The following is a 13,847-nucleotide window of genomic DNA, read 5'->3' as shown; positions in this document are numbered from 1 at the left end:
TAAAAAAATAATTGGTCCAATTAAAAAATTAATTGATACTATTAATTGTTGTGATTTTTGTTTCAATTAAACAATTTATTGAATCATTTAACTTTTTAATTGAATATTTTTTAAAAATATATCACCTTTGTGATTGAAATTGAATTTTGAGCGATGGAGAGAAAGAGGGAAAAGAGAATGTGTATTTATTCAACAACACGTGATGGAGAGATCAGTCTGTGGAAGTAACACGTAACGAAGGTTGGGTTTTTTTGCTTTTCGCGTAAATTGAAAAACATGATTGGCGGCATTCTGTCTACTGCGTTCGAAATGTGTGCATAAATATTTTGAATACAATAAGTCATAAAAAGGGATGAAATAAATAAAGTGTGCAACAACAAATGGCTATGCGGTAAAGGACTGAAAGATATATGACAGAATGTATTTGGAATTACCTGCTTTTGTGTTTTGCGGAAAAAAATGGAACACAATCTACATTTATCAAAGGTAATCAATTGTGAAATGTGAATACAGTTTTCCATTGAAGCCTGTTTATATTAAACGGACTAAAGTAATATTTTGTTATGAAAATATAAAATTAATTTCTTTTATTGAGAATTTTAATTTCGTCAAATTATTCCATCAATTAACACCATCATTTTAATCAAAAATCATATTATTGTTTTAAAATTTTTTCGCGCCTAGTTTTCTTAAAAGCATGAGCAGTGTGGATGCTAAGTAGCGTTGGCAAACGAAGTTATATTTTTGTTTTACCTGCCTTTTTCAGTTTGAACCCAAAATATGAAAAATATCCGAAAATTGCAATAAATGTGTATAACGAAAATATTCATTTCCAATTTATATTTTTTATTTCCAGAATTTGCTACATAGCAATATTATATCAAATATTATATTGCTTTGCCATTATTTTAATAGATATGTGTAGAAATTTAGAAAAGGAATTGCTACACAGAAAAAAGTGCCTGGTAAATTTAAGCAGATTTTTACAATAATTTATTACAAGAATTTTCTAGAATTTTATTTCATTTTTCGAATTTTTAACGAAAATTAACTACTCGAAAGGAAATTTTACAAATTTTAAGTAGCAATCGTTTAGTTCATAGACTACAAAATGCGATGGAAATTTCCTTAAAAATTTTCTTAACTTGTAGTTAAAAATTCTTTCGTCATACTATAAAACTACTTATGAAATGTAAAATACTTTCTAAATAATAAGTGTAATTTACTATAAAGAGTTTTTGTATGAGAAAATATTTTTTTACGAAAATCGAACTTGAAAGCGGATAGCAATTTCTTACTGGCAATTCCTATAGTTAATAGTAGTTGGTACAACATTTCTAAATGAAATATTTTTAGTTCACATGTAATTAAATTTATAGACATTTTCGTCAAAAATGGGTGGATATCATTTCATGAAGTTTTTGCTAATTTTAAGTTAAACGTTTCCTCGTTCTTATACTGATATTCATTTAAGAGTATTGTTTTTAGAGTACATTGTATACAGATGCGATGAACTAATGCATAGTACAGATATCTTTTTCGTCAAAATGGAATATGTTTAATGTAAAGATGATGTTACTTGAAATTTTTTTGAGAGTGAGAGCATGAAATGCAATAATGAGAAATGGTAGCGAGTGATGGGGATGTTGTGTATATCTGAGCGTGGGGTTGTTTTTATTTTTGTTCTTTCAGTGGTTTGTGTGTGTGTGTTTATTATTCGCGAATGGTTTATTTGTCTGGATGAGGTGTTGTTTTCAATGAAGGCACATGTGTTTTTGTTGTTGTAGGCATGTTTTGGTATTGCTTGGTTTTGTTTGGCATGCTTCAGCAAGTATGTAACAAGGGAATATAAAGGCATGGGATATTTTGGTTTTTTGAAACATATATTGGTGTTTGTCTATTAAAACTCTTAAATGAAAGTTATTAATATTTTAGCGATGAGATGTACGATGGCGAAGTGATGATCGGTAGCTTAGAAAAAAAGTTATTAACAATGTTCAATATTTAGGAAAAAATGCTGAAATGGAAAGTATATTGAAATTGTTTTATCTAATTTAATTTTTATTATTCAATGTAAAAAATAAATATTCAATTTCAGAGTAACTCCAGATGAATTTGGAAAATTGTTTGTTACACCTCAGCGTATAGTTTAATATAATTGGCCAGTATTCTTTTTAAAATGTGGTTTTCTTTTAAAAAGGGTATTTTTTATTTATATCATTATTTGCTAATTATTATTATTTTTTCTTTTTTGAAACCAGTTTAATGTTTTTCTTTGTTGTAAAAAAAATATTTAATTTCAGAGCCACCCCAAGATGGATTCGGGGATATTTTTATATTTCTCCTCAGCGTATAATTTAATAGAGAAGTGGTAAGTTTTCTTTCTTTTCACTAGAATATTTACATTTTTATGAACTTTTTATTATCAAAATTACAGGTTTTTAATACCTTATTTTAGTATTACTTTAATCAAATATTTTTGGAAACCAATTTAATATTTTTAATGTAAAAAAACTTTCGATAACTTTTTAACCTCAGCGTACAATTTAATAGAGAATTGGTAAGTTTTATATTAAAACTTTGGAGTAGTAGGTTATTGCCAATTGCAATTCAATACTTTTAATGGGTTTTGGGGATTTTTAATGGGTTTAAGTCCGTTAAGTAAACAAATAGCACAGTGGGGTGGATAGTATAATTTGAGAAATTATTTTTTTTTGTTTTTTGAATTTAATGGGTTTGAGGACGTTAAGTAAATATGATCGGTGGGTTTGGTAGTGGACTTTATTGGGTTTGAGGTGGTTAGGTAAACAATCCCAAGGTTGGTTTGTTTATGAAATTTTAATGGGTTTGAGGACTTTAATGGGTTAGAGTCCGTTAGGTAAACAATCTCAGAGTGGGTGAGGGTGTAAAATATGTAGTTTGTTTATGAAATTTTAATGGGTTTGAGGACTTTAATGGGCTTGAGTCCATTAGGTAAACAATCTCAGATTGGGTGGAGATGTAGAAATGTAGTATTTTTTTTTTGATTTTTAATGGGTTTGAGGACGTTGAGTAAACATTCCCAATGTGTGTTTGTTTATGAAAATTTAATGGGTTGGAGAACTTTAATGTGTTTGAGGATGTTAAGTAAAGATTCACACGGCGGGATATGGAAGTTTAATGGTTGATAAAGTATAAAAGTTGGTCGTTATATTTCATGCTAATCAGAATATATTATGTATTGAAATTATTGAGAGATAATAACGGATAACGGAGATTTGATTGCTGATTTTAACAAGAAAAATTTGAAGAAAATTATTCACTTGAAGGATATGGAGGCGCACAAGGACTATGAGATTATTGGGTGTGAATAGAACTTCTACAAAGTATGGTGAATCGGTGGTTCTCAATCTGAAGGAGGATGATCAGATGTTTTATTTGCCGAAGATGTTCAACACCGTGAGCGACGAATCCATTGAATGTTTAAGTGGGGGAGAATTCTCGATATCAAGGAAACCTCTTTCCAAAGAGGAAGATTCTCCTAGCAGATTGGAGTTGAAGCAATGTTCGTCTGAGGATGCTTTTTATATATCATACTAACAAATGTATTACAATGAGTAATAAACAAGATAAATAAATATTATTTTTATAATAAAAAAAAAAATAAGTGAAAATGTTTTTTAATTTTCACAATTATTTTCTGAAAGAATTTGTATAGAAAAGACCCATGGTGCATCTCTATGTAAAATGGCAAACATTGGGTCGCACATATGTATTTTTGGAGTATGGTGTGGTCATCGAAGAATATGTTGTTGTTGGGTTTTTTGTTTTGTTTTAAATTGGACGGCCTATTATGTGTCATGGAATTTTGTTCTCAGTTGATTGTTTACGTATATCTGCAAGTCTTAGGTTAGGTTAGGTTATGTGGCAGCCCGATGTATCAGGCTCACTTAGACTATTCAGTCCATTGTGATACCACAGTGGTGAACTTCTCTCTTATCACTGAGTGCTGCCCCATTCCATGTTAAGCTCAATTACAAGGGACCTCCTTTTTATAGCCGAGTCCGAACGGCGTTTCACATTCCAGTGAAACCACTTAGAGAAGCTTAGAAACCCTCAGAAATTTCACCAGCATTACTGAGGTGGGATAATCCACCGCTGAAAAACTTTTTGGTGTTCGGTCGTAGCAGGAATCGAAGCCACGACCTTGTGTATGCAAGGCGGGCATGCTCACCATTGCACCACGGTGGCTCCCTCTGCAAGTCTTGGTTCGTACGTCTTAGATCCCTCTGTACGGGTTTGTTGGAATGACTTGCATCTGTGTAGAAGATTCAATGAATTTGTTTATTTTACATTGTAATCGATATTAATCGAGTATTGAATTCAATGAATTTGAAGACTGAATGTCCTTTGTTTTTTTTTTTTATTATTTTGTGACGTAATATTTGAGACTTCAATGTGATATGAATATGGTTTCTTTTGATCTCATTTAGTTGTTTACACGAATTTGTCAAGCTCTTGGTTTTTTGTTCAATTTCAATCAGTTTGTTCATTGAAAGTTCGTGTGTGTGGCATGTGGAGTAGAGTTGTATGATCAGTCGTAGGCTTGACTTCGAAATTATCGCTGGATTCTTTATTATTTTTATTTTTTCAGATTTGTGATTATCCAAGAACTATAGACCCAGAAACACAGAAAAAATCCAATGAGAAAAAAAACAAAGATACTAACCATACTCCAACTGTGTAAAAATTTTGGTTTAAGTAAAAATGAATGTTTTATTTGATGGTAGTGTTAATTAGCGCACAGAAATAGTCAGTTAAACATGAGGATGTTTTATATTGCACGGATGAAAAAGACTGTTTTTCATATGTTTGGCTATAAACATTATATGTTTGGAACACAAATTTTTAAACACAATATTTTTGAGTGCAAGCATATAATGTTCAAAAACTAGCGTAACATGTTTGGGACATATATGTTAATATGTTAGAACATATTATGTTTGGGACATAAAATGTTTGTAAATATAATATGCTTGGATGCAAACATATATTAATTTAGAAATAGCCTATAAACATATATGTGTTTAGTAGCTTGGATCGCTATTTAACAGGGAGCGATATTGAATTTAGTTGGTGGTTGTTGCTTGTTATTACAAAATTAACATTTTATTTTTCCTTGGGCAATTGATCAGCTACTTCTTTGATCCTTACAAACTGTGTGGTCCGCTGTTCGAATTCCCGTCCGGCAAAAGGTAAAATTAAAATAAAAAAATTATACAACTGAATAATTTCTTCTACAATGTTTGTATTACAGAAAAAGGTGCTAAGAACTAAAAAATCTCGTGGAAGTGAGAAAGATGTGGGGGAATATACAATTGGGCAGAAACAAAATTTTGAGCATTCAGGTCGAAAACCTATGTTGTTAGCACCTATATTACCTGTTTATTTTCATAATTCATTATGATTGTAAATATATAAATAAATAAATAAAATTTTGAGCACAATATTGTTTGGGAGAATTTTTTTTAAGCATATAATATTTTTGGGTGCAAAATGCTTCCAAACATATTATATGTTCACATAATAACATATTGTTTTTTGGAAGACAACATTATTGAATTTGGATGCAAAAATACAAAATGTTTGGAACTTAGACTACCCAAACATATATTGTTTAGACCAATATGCTTTCAAACATATTATATATTGGAAGAGATCAAACATATAAATGTTTGGGCAATACCCAAAAATATATATGCTTGAAGCAAAATATGTTTGGGAGTATATGTTACAGAAGCGATTTTTTGTGAGCGTGTGGAGAACGATGGGGATGTTTTATATAGGAGAAGCAGATATTGTTAAGTGTTATTTCTGTAAAGTTTAAATATACTCCTGGAAACAAACAGGTGACCCATTATCCGAACATCAGCGTTGCCAGAATTGTTTCATCAAAAACCGCTAGATTTGCCCAAAAATATAGCTAAAAAATAGCTAGAAAATAAGCAATTTTTTTTGTATAAAAAGTCACATTTTTGATTGAAATTTAATAAACAAAGGCTTTATTTCACTTAATAAGCATATTATTTTAATTGTATTCATTTTAATTCTACTTCTGTGAGACTGTAACAATATCTAAGTCATATTAGCTCTGTTTGCGTACTCGATACATTTTGATTACTATCACACATTTTAACTGGAAGTCCTTCGTTTACATTTCCCCGTAAAACCTTTTTCCCAGTAAAAACTTGCAATTATCAGCTGGTTAATCATTAACAAATCCAATGTGCGATATATTGCACAATGTCACATAGAAGTGCATTAGAAAATATCAATATATTTCGTTTTAACCGATGAATTAGTGATAAATTCGTGAAGTTGTACACTTCTCCTAATTTTACCCAAGAGAATAAACCCCATTCTTACTGTTTTGCAAGTTTATACTGAATAACTTTTATTGGAAAATGACACAAACAAACCTATTGTTGTCAAAATTTCGTAAATGTAAATCCATTCCATTAATAAATAGCAGATTTTTTTATCGCGGTTTTAAAAATGTTTTGATCCTATCAATACGATATTTTTATTGTATTTTTTTGATGTTAAAAAAATAATACCACATTCAAAACTTTATTTCCTTAATCATTCCAAAGATTTTGTACACTAATGATTTTGGTATTGATTTCGAGTCAAATTTGAATTTATTAGTTTTTTTCAGCTTTTTCTTCGAGAGCTATCGAAGTGCTTTAAAAACGTGCTAACGACAACTTAAATTTCCAAATTCAGACTCCACTTCAAGTAGAAATTATTCTATGTATAATAGGTGGGCTGATGAGTCCCCGGTCTGACACATAGATGGCGTCGCTAGTATTAAATGCATATTAATTTTATATAGTACCAACCTTCAAATGATTCGTGTCAAAATTTGACGTCTGTAAGTCAATAAGTTTGTGAAGCAACTTTTTTTATTGTGAAAAAAACAAAATTAAAAAAAAGGAATTTCGTGTTTTGATAAAATACTGTTTTCTGAAGGGAAAAAATACGGTGGAAGCAAAAACTTGGCTTGATAATTAGTTTCCGGACTCTGCCCCAAGGAAATCAACAATAATTGATTGGTATGCAAAATTCCAGCGCGGTGAAATGGGCACGGAGGACGGTGAACGCAGTGAACGCCCGATAGAGGTGGTTACCGACGAAAACATCAAAAAATCCACAAAATGATTTTGAATGACCGTAAAATGAAGTTGATCGAGATAGCAGAGGCCTTAAAGATATCAAAGGAACGTGTTGGTCATATTATTCATCAATATTTGGATATGCGGAAGCTCTGTGCAAAATGGGTGCCGCGCGAGCTCACATTTGACCAAAAACAACAACGTGTTGATGATCCTGAGCTGTGTTTGCAGCTGTTAACTCGTAATACACCCGAGTTTTTCCGTCGATATGTGACAATGGATGAAACATGGCTCCATCACTACACTTCTGAGTCTAATCGACTGTCGGCTGAGTGGACAGCGACCGGTGAACCGTCTCCGAAGCGTGAAAAGACTCAAAAGTCCGCTGGCAAAGTAATGGTCTCTGTTTTTTGGGATGCGCATGGAATAATTTTTATAGATTATCTTGACCACCAACAGTGACTATTATATGGCGTTATTGGAGCGTTTGAAGGTCGAAATCGCGGCAAAACGGCCCCATATGAAGAAGAAAAAAGTGTTGTTCCACCAAGACAACGCACCGTGCCACAAGTCATTGAGAACGATGGCAAAAATTCATGAATTGGGCTTCGAATTGCATCCCCACCCACCGTATTCTCCAGATCTGGACCCCAGCGACTTTTTCTTGTTCTCAGACCTCAAAAGGATGCTCGCAGGATGCTGGAAAAATTTGGCTGCAATGAACAGGTGATCGCCGAAACTGAGGCCTATTTTGAGGCAAAACCGGTATCAAAAAATGGTATCAAAAAATTGGAAGGTCGTTATAATCGTTGTATCGCTCTTGAAGGGAACTATGTTGAATAATAAAAACGAATTTTGACAAAATATGTGTTTTTCTTTGTTAGACCGGGGACTTATCAGCCAACCTGTTACGTATACGTTGAAAAACATTGTATATTTTTGAACGCTTTTATGGTTTGTGGTTCAGATACAAAAACTCCACAAATTTAAACACTATTTCATCAATTTTAAGAATTTTTTAGAGTTGACCATAGCCTTATTTCATGTAAAGATACCCATTTTAAGTTAAATCACTTAACTATAAGGACAAAACGACTTTATCGGCTTTTGGACAAGGAAAACAGTTTATATGAGAGAAATTCACAAATACTATTATAACCAAAATTCGCGTTCGTATCTTAAGGAAGTGAAATCTTTGGTCTCACGACAATATTTTTTCAATGTACAAAGCAATTCACATCTACTATTTTAATTTAGTATTTAATTTAGTAATATCATAATAACTTGAGAATATTATGATAACATAAAAATGATAAACGAGTCAAATGCTAATAATGTACTGACAGTTTATCTAAGGAATTTGAATGGTAATAGTAGATTTACAGTTTACGATAACTTTTATGAATATGAGGAAAAAACTTTACAACAAGGTGTTTTTGCTGCAAAAATGCCCGCATAGTGGCTGGAGTCATTATTAATGTTTCAATTGAGCTTTGAAATATGTGGAAAACCTTATTCTGGCAGTAAGGCTTAGAAAAAACGCCGTTTCATCCATATTTCAATAGAAACACTTCGAACATAAAAAAGCCAAAAAATAGCTAAAAGGGTCATGAAAACAGCAGGAAAAAAAGCTAAATACATTTTTTCCCCGCTAAACGACTTCAAAAAAAGCCAAATCTAGCGGGAAAATAACTAAATTGGCAACGCTGCTGAACATCTACGTTTATCACTAAATTGTCCTTTATAAAGGCGATGTACGACTAACTATGTACCTACACTGAAAAAAAGCATACCCGGTTCCAAAGATTTTGTCTTTACTTTAAAAAATTTGGTATTGATTCCGAGCCAAAGAAGCGGAGAATACAAGTAAGGATACTTTTAAGACACAATTCTCTTTTAAAATCGGGTTTTGTGTACTTGCTTCTAGGAAGCAAATTTTAATTTTTAGCTTTTTCAGCTTTTTTTCTTCATATGCTATCAAAGTCCTTTAAAAACAAGTTAACGACGACTTTATTTTCCAAATTAAGACTCGACTTCTAGTAGAAATTATGCTGTGTTTCAAGTAAAAACGTCTTTAATATAAAGTGTTGAAAACATGTCCTATATTTGAACGATTTTTTGCTTTGTAGTCAAGATGCAAAAAGACAACAAATTTAAAGACAATTTCATTAAATTTAAAGATTTTTTCTAAATTATTAAAGTCAAGTTGACCTTAGCCCAAACATTTTTTCTTTCATGTTATGATATCCATTTTTAAATCAAATCACTTAATTATAAGGACAATACGACTTCATTGAAAAGTTTATCGACCTTTGGTCAAGGAAAAAAACCTTATACTAGAGAAATGCGTCTTCTATGCTAAGCAAAATTGGCATTCGTATTTTAAAGACATGAAATCTTTGACCTCACGACAATATTTTTTTTTCAGTGTATAAATTCCAGAAAAGGAATTAAAAATTAACAAGGAACTTGACAAATTCATCCAAACAATCAAAATCTGACCAAACAGAAACCATAATCATACGAAACTTAAGTCTCAAATATTACGTCACGAAAATAAGACATTCCCTCTTATTACCCTCTTTGGGTTCTGTGTAGTTTCCACCATAACAATTTCTTAAACAATATATATTTTTTGCAAACTGAAATATCTCGAAATTAAAAAGACCACAACATGAAATTAACCTCATTGAATTCAATACTCGATTATTATGTATTGTAATGTAAATAAACAAATTAATAGAATCTTCTGTACATATAGAAGTCATTGGAAAGAACCTATACAGAAGGATTTGAGACGGACGAACCATGGCTTGCAAGTATACGTAAGCAATCTACAGAAACATAAAACTAAACAACAGCATATTCTTCGATGCTCACAAAGTTCACTACACAAACTCTAAAAGAACATATGTGCTATCAACGTTTGGCGTTGTGCATAAACGCACCATGGGCATTTTCTAATCCAAGTCTTTCAAAAAGTTAATGTAAAGTTAAAAAAAATTGAATAATTTTTATTTATAAAAACCTTTATTTATTTGTTATTCCTCTTTATAATACATTTGTCAATACCCTATATATGTTAAAAGCGTCTGCAGACGAACATTGTTTTAACTCCAATGTACTTAGATAATTTTCTTCTTCTGAAAGCGGTTTTCTGAATATTGAGAATTCTCCCGAACATAAACGTCAGTTGGCTTCATCGGTCAATGTGTTGAACCTCTTCAGCAAATATCATCCTCCCTCAGAATGAGAACTATCGATTCAACTCACCCAACAATCACATAGTCCTGTGCGCCTCCATGGAATAGGTTTCTTCAAAGCTTTGTTGTTGAAATCATCATCAAATCAAAGCTATTTGTTTATCTAGAGAAAATTCAAGACTTGGTCATGAACTAAATAAATATATAATAAAACAAATTCTATTTTTTTTCATTCAAGCTTTATTGATAGTATGTCTTAAAATAAACAACAGCACAATTTCCTCTTGCTACTAGTCACTCTTCGTTTTATATTAAAATCATGCGTACCACATGTACCGCATCCCATTGTAGGTAACATTTGATTGAGTTCTGTAGAATTTATAGGTACATTGTTAGTCGTACATCGCCTTTATAAAGGACAATTTATTGATAAACGTAGATGTTCAGCAGCGTTGCCAATTTAGTTATTTTCCCGCTAGATTTGGCTTTTTTTGAAGTCGTTTAGCGGAAAAAAATGCATTTAGCTTTTAGCTTCTTTTTTCCTGCTTTTTTCATGACCCTTTTAGCTATTTTTTGGTTTTTTTATGTTCGAAGTGTTTCTATTGAAATATGGATGAAACGGCGTTTTTCTAAGCCTTACTGCCAGAATAAGGTTTTCCACATATTTCAAAGCTCAATTGAAACATTAATAATGACTCCAGCCACTATGCGGGCATTTTTGCAGCAAATACACCTTGTTGTAAAGTTTTTTCCTCATATTCATAAAAGTTATCGTAAACTGTAAGTCTACTATTACCATACAAATTCCTTAGATAAACTGTCAGTACATTATTAGGAATATTAGCATTTGACTCGTTTATCATTTTTATGTTATTATAATATTGTCAAGTTATTATGATATTACTAAATTAAATACTAAATTAAAATAGTAGATGTGAATTGCTTTGTACATTGAAAAAATATTGTCGTGAGACCAAAGATTTCACTTCCTTAAGATACGAACGCGAATTTTGGTTATAATAGTATTTGTGAATTTCTCTCATATAAACTGTTTTCCTTGTCCAAAAGCCGATAAAGTCGTTTTGTCCTTATAGTTAAGTGATTTAACTTAAAATGGGTATCTTTACATGAAATAAGGCTATGGTCAACTCTAAAAAATTCTTAAAATTGATGAAATAGTGTTTAAATTTGTGGAGTTTTTGTATCTGAACCACAAACCATAAAAGCGTTCAAAAATATACAATGTTTTTCAACGTATACGTAACAGGTTGGCTGATAAGTCCCCGGTCTAACAAAGAAAAACACATATTTTGTCAAAATTCGTTTTTATTATTCAACATAGTTCCCTTCAAGAGCGATACAACGATTATAACGACCTTCCAATTTTTTGATACCATTTTTTGATACCGGTTTTGCCTCAAAATAGGCCTCAGTTTCGGCGATCACCTCTTCATTGCAGCCAAATTTTTTCAGCATCCAGCGAGCATCCTTTTGAGGTCTGAGAACAAAAAAAAGTCGCTGGGGGCCAGATCTGGAGAATATGGTGGGTGGGGATGCAATTCGAAGCCCAATTCATGAATTTTTGCCATCGTTCTCAATGACTTGTGGCACGGTGCGTTGTCTTGGTGGAACAACACTTTTTTCTTCTTCATATGGGGCCGTTTTGCCGCGAATTCGACCTTCAAACGCTCCAATAACGCCATATAATAGTCACTGTTGATGGTTTTTCCCTTCTCAAGATAATCGATAAAAATTATTCCATGCGCATCCCAAAAAAACAGAGGCCATTACTTTGCCAGCGGAGTTTTGAATCTTTTCACGCTTCCGAGACGGTTCACCGGTCGCTGTCCACTCAGCCGACAGTCGATTAGACTCAGAAGTGTAGTGATGGAGCCATGTTTCATCCATTGGCACATATCGACGGAAAAACTCGGGTGTATTACGAGTTAACAGCTGCAAACACCGCTCAGAATCATCAACACGTTGTTGTTTTTGGTCAAATGTGAGCTCGCGCGGCACCCATTTTGCACAGAGCTTCCGCATATCCAAATATTGATGAATAATATGACCAACACGTTCCTTTGATATCTTTAAGGCCTCTGCTATCTCGATCAACTTCATTTTACGGTCATTCAAAATCATTTTGTGGGTTTTTTGATGTTTTCGTCGGTAACCACCTCTTTCGGGCGTTCACTGCGTTCACCGTCCTCCGTGCCCATTTCACCGCGCTGGAATTTTGCATACCAATCAATTATTGTTGATTTCCTTGGGGCAGAGTCCGGAAACTAATTATCAAGCCAAGTTTTTGCTTCCACCGTATTTTTTCCCTTCAGAAAACAGTATTTTATCAAAACACGAAATTCCTTTTTTTAATTTTTTTTTTTCACAATAAAAAAAGTTGCTTCACAAACTAATTGACTTACAGACGTCAAATTTTGACACGAATCATTTGAAGGTTGGTACTATATAAAATTAATATGCATTTAATACTAGCGACGCCATCTATGTGTCAGACCGGGGACTCATCAGCCCACCTATTATACATAGAATAATTTCTACTTGAAGTGGAGTCTGAATTTGGAAATTTAAGTTGTCGTTAGCACGTTTTTAAAGCACTTCGATAGCTCTCGAAGAAAAAGCTGAAAAAAAACTAATAAATTCAAATTTGACTCGAAATCAATACCAAAATCATTAGTGTACAAAATCTTTGGAATGATTAAGGAAATAAAGTTTTGAATGTGGTATTATTTTTTTAACATCAAAAAAATACAATAAAAATATCGTATTGATAGGATCAAAACATTTTTAAAACCGCGATAAAAAAATCTGCTATTTATTAATGGAATGGATTTACATTTACGAAATTTTGACAACAATAGGTTTGTTTGTGTCATTTTCCAATAAAAGTTATTCAGTATAAACTTGCAAAACAGTAAGAATGGGGTTTATTCTCTTGGGTAAAATTAGGAGAAGTGTACAACTTCACGAATTTATCACTAATTCATCGGTTAAAACGAAATATATTGATATTTTCTAATGCACTTCTATGTGACATTGTGCAATATATCGCACATTGGATTTGTTAATGATTAACCAGCTTATAATTGCAAGTTTTTACTGGGAAAAAGGTTTTACGGGGAAATGTAAACGAAGGACTTCCAGTTAAAATGTGTGATAGTAATCAAAATGTATCGAGTACGCAAACAGAGCTAATATGACTTAGATATTGTTACAGTCTCACAGAAGTAGAATTAAAATGAATACAATTAAAATAATATGCTTATTAAGTGAAATAAAGCCTTTGTTTATTAAATTTCAATCAAAAATGTGACTTTTTATACAAAAAAAATTGTTTATTTTCTAGCTATTTTTTAGCTATATTTTTGGGCAAATCTAGCGGTTTTTGGTGAAACAATTCTGGCAACGCTGATGTTCGGATAATGGGTCACCTGTTTGTTTCCAGGCGTATATTTCAACTTTACAGAAATAA

At 32.1% G+C, this 13,847-nt stretch overlaps 1 protein-coding gene across 12 annotated transcripts in view; it reads right to left on the bottom strand.

Annotated features, from left to right (window-relative positions):
* dtn (transmembrane protein 132C dtn) overlaps positions 1-13,847 on the bottom strand; it is a 604,515-nt gene that overhangs the window by 244,315 nt on the left and 346,353 nt on the right. The window lies entirely within an intron of this gene.

Source organism: Haematobia irritans, chromosome 3 (genome assembly GCF_050003625.1).
Source record: "Haematobia irritans isolate KBUSLIRL chromosome 3, ASM5000362v1, whole genome shotgun sequence".
In the NCBI taxonomy this organism is placed as follows: Eukaryota; Metazoa; Arthropoda; class Insecta; order Diptera; family Muscidae; genus Haematobia; species Haematobia irritans.
This window is presented reverse-complemented; position numbering and strand designations above follow the sequence as displayed.